This window comes from Lagopus leucura, unplaced genomic scaffold, assembly GCF_019238085.1.
Source record: "Lagopus leucura isolate 7727_CA_CO unplaced genomic scaffold, USGS_WTPT01 Super-Scaffold_100016, whole genome shotgun sequence".
Taxonomy (NCBI): Eukaryota; Metazoa; Chordata; class Aves; order Galliformes; family Phasianidae; genus Lagopus; species Lagopus leucura.
Window position 1 is genome coordinate 5873791 of NW_024962270.1, and position 11816 is coordinate 5885606.

The window sequence follows — 11816 nt, forward strand, 5'->3', positions numbered from 1 at the left end:
TCTCTCTCTCTCTCTCTCTCTCTCTCTCTCTCTCTCTCTCTCTCTCTCTCTCTCTCATTGCCCCTGGCCTGCAAATCTTCAGACAAAACATTTCACCAACTTTGACCAGGACTTGCCTGGCCTTGTCCATCTGTGTCCCTCAGACAAAGGATTTCTCAACCCTTGCCCAGGATGTGTCCATCAGTGGTTCCTCAGCAAACTTTGAGACAATGGTGCAAAAGAATAATCTCTTACAACTCTGAATGTGTTCTTTTCTCTTTTTTTTCTCAATAGTTGGCCTGAAAAGATGTTTCTATCTTCCCCCTTTATTACTCATGTAAAATAAATTAATTCAGTTTATAAGTTGTATATTTAGCAAAATTTTACATTGCTTCTTTAGACATCTTCTCAGAAAGTTGTCTGCTACCTAATAATCTAAACAGCAAGCAACTGTTTTGGTGAGAACAACACAAAACACTGTAAGGAATTCATTATTTGGAAAACAAAAAAACAAAAAGACTAGAAAAGATAAACAGTGATCAAAATGCAAAGACATAGAGAGTGTGCCAAACTTGCTTGTAGTTCTGTTGCATTGCCTCCTATGGTACTGACCTAAAACCAGGCCAGGACCAAATGACTGCACGTACACACCAATATGATGAACAGCAAAATGGCCTTTATTACACATGAACTCTAGCTTATATAACCTATGTGCTTCGTCTGTGCCCCTAAGGGCGTGTGCCTCACATCAGTCATAGAGCAGGGAGAGGGCCTATCGCGTCACATCCCGTGGGGGGTCTCACAGTTGCTGACAACATAGTTCTATTTTCACTTATTTCACTTTTTTGTTTTGTTTCATAGTTTGTGTGTGTTTTGTCTGTTTTGCAAATACATAACAATATATATTTGTCTTGCGTTTTCTACTTTTAATTGATAACAGGCGGATCAATTAGCAGTTTAAAATTCCAGAGCACAAAATCCTGAAGGGATAACAATAAATTAACACTAATTATTTAAGCATATTAGCAATTTATTTCCGAATAAAAAAACATTACTACTTAATTATTTTACTAATGAATGCAATGTTAAAACCTGCAAGGCAGGGAAAGAGAAATGTTTTATGACAATGCTGCCAGTGATCCAGTATAAACACTGTGTGATGACCAAGTTGGCATTCCTTTCTGTATTTCTTTTCAGAAGAAAATAATCGTATTATTAACAACTAATACTTGTAATGCAGACTATCTGCTAAAAGAGATGCTCAAAGTCAGGCAGTAAAAGACAACTTCCATAAATAGAAGAAATTTGAAACGCATAGGGGAAAAAATAAATTAACCTAAATTTATCTGCAATTAATAAGGTTATTAAATACAACTTAGCATTTTAAAATTTTAGAATAAAAATAGCCAAATCCATCGTGCATATTATGAAAAAAAAAATTCTTCTGTTATGATTCAGCATATTTTATATATTTGCCATTGTCTATGTGCAAATAATAGTTTAATTTTCTTTCTAGACAATCTGTACATGCTAGGAATGAAAGATGAAATGATCATGCAGAGTCTGAGGCGTGGACTCAGATGTGAATGGTCCAAATTGTGTAGTACTGGTTCTAATGTGTGTTATATACATTCACAGTTTTTCTTTTAACTTTTTCACCCGCCTTTACATGTCAACAAAACATTCCACAAACACTCCATAACCGTGCGTGTGGGCACTTATCAGAGTCATGAGTAGTTCCTCACCATGTACGCTTCCTCCAATCAGGATCTTTATCACACAGCTTAATTGACTTTGTTTTTCTCTTCTGGAGGTGTGCTTGTGCCCTTGGTTCTCAGCATTGATTTCTCTTGCTGTTTATCTTGCTCCACAGTTTCTGCTCTAAATATACTTTCTTGTATTCCTACATGATAATGACAGAAAATACATAATGTTGGTTCAATTCATCTGGAAAGTTATGTGTCTTCAGACAAAAGTTTTAAATATGTCATACTTCAAATAAAGGCAGTCGTTGGTGCTTAAGGTCTAGGATTACAGATTTCATAAAAGAATTTGATGATAGCTAAGGGGATGATGTATTGTAGATTGATCATGAAAAACGTAGAAGATAATGTAAATTTCTGTGAAAATATTAAGTTTCATGGTGATTTGATCTTGGATTATAGTCAGGCACCCATTCAGCCATTCTCTAATTCCCAGGACTGGGAAGGGTCCTGTATTGCACAACAGTGACCACGATCAGAAAGCTCATGGGGTGAGATGAAGATGTGGAGCTTAATTTCTGTCACTGACAAAATGGGCTCAACCTGGGGAAGATTAATTTAATTTATTGCCAAGTAAAATAGACTTAGGTAGTGAGAAACAAAGACAAATATTAAAATACTTCTTGTTTTCCCCATTTTCTTCTCTAACATCAACTTCAGTTATTCATTCCTAACTCCTCTGCCTGGTACCTCATGCAGCGTAGGGACAAGGAGTGTGGAGATGGCCAGCTATAATCAGCTCCCTGCTGGTCCCACACAAGCTGCAGGGAAAGCCCTGCTCCAGTGCCTGCACCAGTGTGTCTCCTCCTCCTTCTCTGGCCTGGTTGTTCCTGGGGCTGTTCCTCACACTCTTACCCTTGCTCCTCAATGCTGGGCAGTGTTTTGCCCTCAAGCACACTGCCCTGCTGCTGGACCCAGCTGTGCCCTAAAGCAGCTGTGTGTGGCACAGGGCAGCCCTGGCCTCACCTCACAGAACTCTGCAGTCACACTGCTGCCAAAGCCTCACTGTGAGCACCCAACATAAATCTTTAAGGTGGTTTCTTGTCCGCAGGCTACTGGCTCAGCCTTGACAGAGTGCCAAGCAGGGGCCAGGAAGGCAGCATCAGTGAGGAGGGCCTGAGCATGTCAGAACTCTCCACAAGCACTGTAAGTCCTGTCTTTTCCTTTGATTTGCCAAATATTGCCTGAGTTTGTGGACAGTCATGTTTCCAAACTAGAAAAGAAAAATGATGTCTTTTTAAGAAGTACAAAGTGCTTAAGAGGAAGTACAAAATAAAATTTTGAACAAAATGATCTCCAGATGGTCATTAAATATGTTAAATGGCAGTCTGCTTTCAGCCCACCAGGCACCAATTTTATTATTCTAATAACATCTTAAAATGAAAAAGATAAAGTCTTATAAAAAGAGGCCGTTAACTTTGATGACACTTAATCCAGATAACTTTTAGAATATCCATTAATGCGCAAAGATACAAAACACATTCAGCAACAAAAATAGTTCTTTGCTGAAAGGTGCTCATGTGGACTTCTGCCAGCTCTTTTCTTTTACGTGCAGATGCTGAAAAACAGAAATTTTCAAATGCGGACATGTAACAAATGCTGTGTTGTAAAATAAATCAGTGATGTATTTAAAAACCAAGATTATGGATATTGAAAATTCAGATGCGTAAGCAAATAAGAATTTGGGAAAGTAGTTCTATTTGAAGTCTAAACTTTGCCATATTTCATATACTCATATTACTTGTACTTGATACAAATTCCATACCTATGTCTACATTTGGTCATATAGTAACATAAATTATTCTCATCAATTATGCATTATTTTACAATAGTTTACAAAGGCATTCGGTTTCTGGTTTGGGCTTTGTGTATTCAATTTTGGATGTTTATGTATAAAAGTTTGTTATAGCCTAAATATATACTATCAGGATTTCAAAAAACTCAGAGTCACAAATAGTAGACATTTTCAGAAAGAAGTGGGGAAGGCTCTTCACTTGAACTCTGGAAGCACAACATGCAGAAGAACTTCTTTACTGCAAGGGTGACAGAGCACAGGAACTGTTTGCCCAGAATGGCTGTGGAGTGTCCTTCTATGGAGATATTCAAGACCTGTCTGGCTGCGTGACTTATTGTAGGGAAACTGCTTTAGCAGGGATTTTGGACTTGATGGTCTATTGAAGTCCCTTCCAACCCCTGCAATTCTATGATTTCTACAGTCATCCACAAATGTATGCTGTGTATTTTTTTTTTTTTTTGTAATATTAGGATTCAGGAGAAGCTCTTGAATTGTCTTTCAAATTACCAAATAAACTGATACCATCTTGATAGATGAGAAAAAGATAATCTTCTATAAGATACTCAAGTATTTGATGTTTTTGGAATGACATAAGAGATTATGAAATGCTGATGGCATTTCATAAGGTTTTTTTCCATTCACTTCCTATTGAGGATTTAAGAAAACCCCAGGGCGTTTCTGGAAGTCTCAGAAACCCAGGGTGACTCTTCTGGGTTTCTGACTGTGCAGTTATAAACCTTCTACTGTGGCAGACAAATATGCTTAAATCTTTTTGTATGAATGTGAAAATATGTCATACCAATAGATGAATCTTCAAAAAGCTTGCTGTACTTATAGGAGCCAGCAAGCCATACAACTTACAGTATGAAAAATACTCAGGAACACTGTAACTGTAAGGAGTAAATCAGCTGTTCTTTTCTCATTTTGAGTATGTCTGACTGTGAGAGGAACATCAGAAAATAAGCAAGGAAATCTCCTGCCACTTTTGCCTACAGATTGAAGTGCGGGGGGTATTATAGCTACTTAGCTGCTTCTGACTGGGAGAATTTGCTTGTTGAATTATGGCAGCCTAAAATCACATACATCTACAGAAAGAATAAGCAGCAAAAGTAGAATGGATCTCAGGGTTTTGAGCCTCAATGCAGCGACTGCAGAGGCTGTTACTTTTCAAGCCCTGTAAAGTAGCAAGAAATTTTCCTTAAGAATACCTAAACAAAGTGGATTGGGTTTCTTTTTCAATCTTGAACTGTAATCTTTCTGAGATTTTCCTTGCATTTTCCTTAATAAATGTGGACAGAATTTGTACCTCTGTAGCAAATTAATAAATAGAGCTGAGAATGTCAGACAAAAGACAAACATCAGATAAAGAACTAGAGGGTCATATTTAGAATGTCTTTATGAAACATATATTTGAATTATGGAAGCTATATACAGCACTGCACTCTATAGCAGTGTCTAGTACAATGCATAATTCAACGTGAGTTAAACATGATGAGACTGGAGATCAGTGGAGATCAAAAATGGCTAAAGAATACAACATCGCTAATATAATTTCTTCCTCATTTTAAAGTAAATTCTTGTTTTTTTTCTTGATTCTCAAGAGGGATTGCTGAACCGCTCTGACTGAGCAGGGGGTTTGGAGCAGATGACCCAACCCAGGATTCCTTCCAACCTCTGTCATTCTGTGACTCTGTCATTCTGTGAATTGAAAGTAGAAACTGATGTGATTGATGGAGAGCAGAATTCTGATGCAGAATGCATGCTTTCTTCAAAATGCACTCTTCTCAAATTTCAGATGTAGTGCTTGAGAAGTTTTCTGTTCTTAATAATGTTTGTTTAAACATAAATAGAACTGAACAATTGCATGTTTTGATTAAATTTTAAATGCCTTAATAACTTTCTTTACACTCATAAGTACAGTGATTATTTTTGTTATAAAAAGTTGAAATAAATGAAATTTAAAAGTATGTGCTATAAAATTAAAATGAAAGAACACAATTGGAACTCTGGAATAATTCAATGTTGCCTAAAAACTTATAAAATATTAAGTAGACATCCTTAAAAAATGCTAATTTCTTTCTGCCTCTTTCATGTTTAGCTTCACTGCATGTACAATCTTTTATATTTATTGATTCTGGTGAATATGATGTCAGGTAACAGCCTAGGGGGTCATAGATGATGAAGGCACAAACTCGCTCCCAAAGTTAACATACAAGCTGGAAAGATTTCTTTGTTAGAAAAGTAGTCCACATTTTAAAATCATAAGGTTTTTAATTTTCAAGAGGAAATGTGCCAAATGCTTCTGTTTGGTTCCCCCTCACCACTACCCCTTTATTTTTGTTTTGATTCACTGAGGCTCAGGTGCCCCTTAATTTATTTCAGAAGCTGAAATTTGTCCTCTTAGTCTAGTTTCATCATTTTCAAATAATACAATCTTGCAGCAGTCCCACGTTAAAATAGGAGGCAAACCATTTTCTAGCTTAACTTTCAGGGTTCTGTAATTCTGTTATCGCTTTCAAAAGAGAGCACAAACTTTGCTTATCTAAACTAGTCATATGTTGAGATTCATATAGAATATAGCAAACAATACTTATATACCCTGCACTGTCACTAAGTCAACCTTCTTAGCCATTTGAAAGGGAGCACGGAACTTGAAGTTTATATTTAAATAAATATATAAGGCATCATTCAAGGTCAGCCAAGGCTGCTGCATTGGTAAATGTCAAAATTCTAATCCCAGTGAAGGAGTAAGCCAAGGCAAGCTGCTGCATTTATTAGAGTAACATGCAGAAGCCTACAGTAAGCTGTTTTCTAGTTGATCCCAAACTCATTGCTAGACTTTCCTATTGTTATAAAATTGAATTAATCCTTCATTATGGAGGAAACAGGTGCAGATAAATGTTTGATATTCTGCCTCTGGCAATGGCGAATACTATGTGCTTCAGAGAGAAAAAAAAAAAAAAAAGCCACCAGAAATATCCCCTAATACCACTAAGTCCAATCTGCAATGCTAGACGTAAGATAACGTGCCTTCCTGATGCCTGTAGGGCTGAATTATGCCCTGTTGCATGAGACTAAATTAATCTTTTCCTAAGCAGTGTTATTTCAGATACTGCTACTGGTCAATTATGCAGACCCTTTTAAAATTCCTTGCTCAGCTGTTGTGCTGCATAAGTAATTATTTCCTATTGGGTATTACATGGCTACTAACTATAAATCTTAGTGAATAACCCACTTGTTTTTCCGTTCTGACAGATGCTCCCTGGGAATGCTTGTTAAAATGGAGAAGTACTTCTGTCTGCATCTGGTGAAGTCAGCCCTAAAGTAGATGAAATACTAAACTGCTCTGGCCAGAGATTACGCATCCTGATGCTCCCAGGTAATCCATTACTTCCCTTTGGAATGTTATATACTTGGGAAAGCAATATTTGAGTCACAAACCGTAAGGAATTTAGTTTTTGTTTACTATACATTATGTTAATCTAAAACTATGCTGTGCCCTTAAATTTCTCAGTGATCATAAAGGAAATAAATAATACCTGCAGGGTCTGTTCTTAACCTGAGCTTGCCAGTGTTTAACGTAAAACGTTTGATTTGATAATGAAACATATAACAGTCATTATTTGTTCTCCCTTTTATTTGTTACAACTGAGAAGAACATAGTATGTGGAAGAACAGACATTTTCACTCTACTCTGAGTGATATCTTAATCCAAACTTTTTTTAAGTCTCTCTTCTGATAAATATACCTTCTTTATGTTAGTGGCTCAGTGTCCTCCTTCTGTTTCCCAGGTAATGCAATTTTCATTAAGCAAGGGGAATTCTAACAAATAGTAGCAATTTTAAAAGAAATAATTTTGAGCTTGGCTACTTGGCTTCAGTAGGCTTCAAACTGGTATCACATGACATTCCTGACATGTCCTTACTCTTATTAGAATACATGAGAAAGAATATAATGATAGTAATTATTTAGCCCTAAGAATCTGTAGATAAGGGGAAGACATTAGGCTGTGTTATATTTATAATTCATTATGAATAATTCTGCCAGATCTGCCAATTTGTTTTTTCTCAGTTTTCTTTTTCTTTTGGTGTATGCCAGAAAAGCTATTAGAAGAAAAAGCCTTCTGCTGCTACCAAACACTGTCTGGTACAGAGTTAACAATATTTAAAAGACTTCTTTTTTGTTGCAACCTCTTTTACTGGTGTAAAAAAATTTAAAACAAACAAAAAAAAATCAGAAGCAGAAAAGTTTGTCAGTTGCTAGCCTTTCCTAGTGCAAGACATTTCATCATAACAGTCACATGTACATCTCCACAGACCTGCATGCTTGGTGATCATTACTCATTTAGATGAACAAGCAATAGCCAGTTTTCTATCTGCTGGTGATTAGAATAGTTCAGTTGTAAGGAACTCCTTTGTGCCTTGTGTTGTTCTTAGGCCAATTGCAGGTGAAAAAAGCCCTGATCCTTGATCCCAGACTCCTTTTGCTCAGAGATATGTTTGTAATCACATCAGTATATATAGCCATGTTTTTGGCTACACAGGGTTCTGAAGTAGATGTAGCTTTGCAACAGATTTGCACCAACTGTCACAGCACAGGGTTTGTTGAGGGCAGGTGGGCAGATAACAGCACTTCCCTTTGTAAGTATCTCACATTAGATTTAATCTTACCTGCTCTTTCATTGCTGAGAGCTTCCTCTGTCTTCAAACTATTTCACTCGTATATTTTTCTTACCCATTATATCTTTTTTTTTTCCCCCATGTTTGTTTGTTTGTTTCTCCTTGCTGTTCCTTGAGTTCTTAAACCTGATATCTCTGCCAGGCAAGTGGAGCTGGTTTCTAAACAGAAATGTCAGAAATGCAGTACATAAATTTTGCCATTGTTTCAGAGAAACTACTTCCATTTCAGCAGCCTTAGAGTCTTCAGTATTTTTTTTTTTTAATAAGGTCAGTCTTCCTCATAAAAAGTAACTGTTAAAAGCAGGATGCTATATTTTACCATAAAGTAAAACCACTTTACCTGTGAAGGGAATGAAACTGAGTGATCATTTTAAGAACTGGGGAAAAAGTGCTGTAATAGTGAGGAATGAACATTATGGGTAAACCTATGTGCACCTATATCATAGTTTTAGATCACACAAGTGGGACTGTAAGCAGCTGCCTGTAAACTGTGTGTTTTGATCAGTGTTTGAAGAACTTTTTCAGATACACACTGCAGGAATGCTTCTCCTGACAAGTAATCTAGAGGGAAGAAAGTAATTGAATGCTAGCTTGGAGATACAGATCATCAACTGATTTTTCCTCTGAGATTTATACATGGATGGCAGAACAGGAAAGTAGAAAGGGAAGGGAGGGTATTTTGAATACATTGAGGTTTACTGCATCTTCATAAAAGTAGGGCATATATGAAAAAAGAAGAAAGCCTCACTTGAGTATCTGGGTTTTAGTAAGCAGCTACTCAGCTTTGTTTCTTTGCTGGAATTTAAAGAATGATGTTTTAATAATCAGTGAATAACAGTTAATTAACTAGGTCGTATTTTATCAGTATTTAATTGGCATAAGTATGTATCAAGATACTGAAGTTGCACATGAATTCTGATAAATTCCGAAGAAAAATTATGACGCTGTTGATCAGTAAAAATGTTAAACTTTCATACAACCCAATTCGTAGTTAATAATTCATAACTGTTAGGTATATAATCTAATAATTTTACAGAGTAGCTAGGTTTTGATACAGTATATACTATATCTAATTGCTAAATTATTTGGATGGTTAAATCCAAACATGGGAATGAATATTGATCATAGTGTAGATATTTTTAAAATTTATTTCTTCTTTCTTTCTGAGAAATCGGAGGGTTTTTATACTGTTTCAATGATCATTTACCTCAAGAGATGTCTGAAAAAAGATGTAGTTTCAGAATAGGATTAGTTATCTTATTCCACTGTTCAGATGTGTATATTAAAATAATCTCCAAAGTAAAAGTTGCTTTGTGAGAGTGAGTTTACTGTTACCTTGAAGAATAGTTTCCATTACTTTTACCTTGAAGTGCAGTTTCCATTCCTGTAATCGCTTTGGGATACAGTGATTGCTGATGTCTGTTTCTGTATAGTGCCTCAGTCTTCTCACAGCTCCCATTGCCATATATTTTGAGTGCTTCTCAAGTTGTAAAATCATGAAATAATACTGCTTCAGAATTTCATTGCTGGGGGTTTCTTGAACACTGTCTTTCAGGGCATGGAAAGAACATTTTAATGTTCAGAACTCAGAAAAACATTTTTCTACCAGATACAAATTTCATTCAGTTTGAAGTAAAACAATCTGTTTTACTTTACAAAAATAAAATAAAAATTGAACAATATGCATATTTTTGTTGGATATCTATTAACATAACTGCACATGACAAATCTAAGCATTTGGTCTAAAATATATGAGAAACTTAATAATGCTGAAAAGTCTGTTGTTGTTTAGGAATACTTGTGCATCTGTGTAGTTCCAAGAATAACATATGTAAAGCAGTGGAGGAATTGCAGTGTGAATCACCAAACCAGTGAAAAAGCACTTTTGCTTTAAAAAATAAGTGTAGAATTTGAAGCCATTGTACTTGACATTTAAAAATCTTTTCTGCTATCTAAGAATGAGATATTGTTTCAAATACTGCTATAACAATAATTGTTGGAAGTAATCCAGCCAGGAGAAGAAGCTGGCTTTTTAACTTGTTTCTGTTCCAAAACTGCCCTTCATGAAGACATGCTTAAATGTTTCTTTAATTTACTCTTAAAAGAAAAAAAAAAAAAAAATTGTTAAAATTTGTTTTAAGACATAACTGAAACAAGTACAGCGCTATTGCAGTAGAACAGTCAGAGGCATATTTCAATACTTCAAGGCATGGGCAAATGTTGTTGTTGTTGGCTGGGTGGTTTGTTTTTTGCAGTGATACAAATACATATTGCCAAATACATACACGATAAAGATGAACCTATCGAGTTGTGTAATGTTCACCAAAGGTCTCACTGCTTTGCTCTTCAACAACTCTGAAGGCCAAACCCAAGTGATGATTAATTGGCTGACACCTGTAACATGCTTCACTTGGGAAATTTTTGAGCTTAGGACTAATTAGGTTATGGCCTTTTGTGTTATATAATGACTCAATTTCCATCATCGGGAAATGGGATTCTTAGCAATGATCCAATATTTTTGCTGTCAAGGTATGAGAAAAGATACTATCATAAAACATAAACTTAATTATTTTCTGAGATAGGTAAATAGAGAAGGCGGAAGTGGTTGTTCTGCACAAGGTGGACGGAAAGCAAACTCATTTGCGTTGTACATATGTGCATATGTAGCACATATCCTGACACAGCCAAATTACCTAGACATCATTTTAGAGTGTTAGAGAGTGGGGGAAGAGCACTAGGTTCTTAATGTGAGAAAATAAAGGGAAGAAAAAAAAACTTATTAATTTCTTAATAATTTTTCCTCTACTAAGAATAGTTAAAAATCCTCTTTCCACCAGTTTGCTTTTTTTCATCGTTTGTTATTAAGATCTTGCTCGTTAATCTGTTATAGTTCATATAGTTTATGCACTGTTATATATTTAGTCATTTCTTTGGGGCTGTATCATCTGTCCTTTATGATGTTTAGTCTTCTGCAAAATTCAAAAATTGTAGTAGTGAAGAGATTAAATCATTGCTAGAGAGAAAATGCGCAGTCCTAAACACCGTGCTATAATGAAGATGAAACTTGGCGTTCTCTGCTTTTATTAATCCGCAGTCTATCATTTCACTATATGAGAGCAGACATTTCTTTCTTTACTATTTAATCAAGTATCTGAAGATATTAACACTAGAATAAATTAAGGGCTTTTAATACACTCTGAAAAAGCAGCAATTTCAAGATGGTCCACAATAATTATCCTTTAATTAAATGCAGTATGTTAAGCCTAAAGAAGTGCAGAGATTTGGTTTGAAAAAAGGTGGTAAGAATCTATAGACATCAAACATATTAATAAAGCTTAATCTGAATTAGGGCAAGGAGAAAGAAGGACCAAATGTGCCATACTAGAATCAGTGAAGGAAGAGAGATACATGATTACAATTAGGAACAGAAAACAATAGATCTGTAATGTAGGGGAGGGCTACAGAAGGAGTTAACTATGCCAGATTTAGATTTTCAGATGAATGTAAAGAATTAAAAGAATAAAGCCAAACCAGTTTGTAAAGGTGATCATGATCTTTTTTCTTGAGCCTTCGCTCAGCATGTAAGGTTATGTTTCATAA

At 35.6% G+C, this 11816-nt stretch overlaps 1 long non-coding RNA gene across 1 annotated transcript in view; it reads left to right on the forward strand.

Annotated features, from left to right (window-relative positions):
- Positions 1-5261, forward strand: part of LOC122182850 — a 6377-nt gene extending 1116 nt beyond the window's left edge. Inside the window, exons 2-3 of the long non-coding RNA XR_006180025.1 lie at positions 2794-2888; positions 5139-5261. This is a non-coding gene — a long non-coding RNA (uncharacterized LOC122182850). The remainder of the gene's footprint in view (positions 1-2793; positions 2889-5138) is intronic.
- The last annotated feature ends 6555 nt before the right edge of the window (positions 5262-11816 follow it).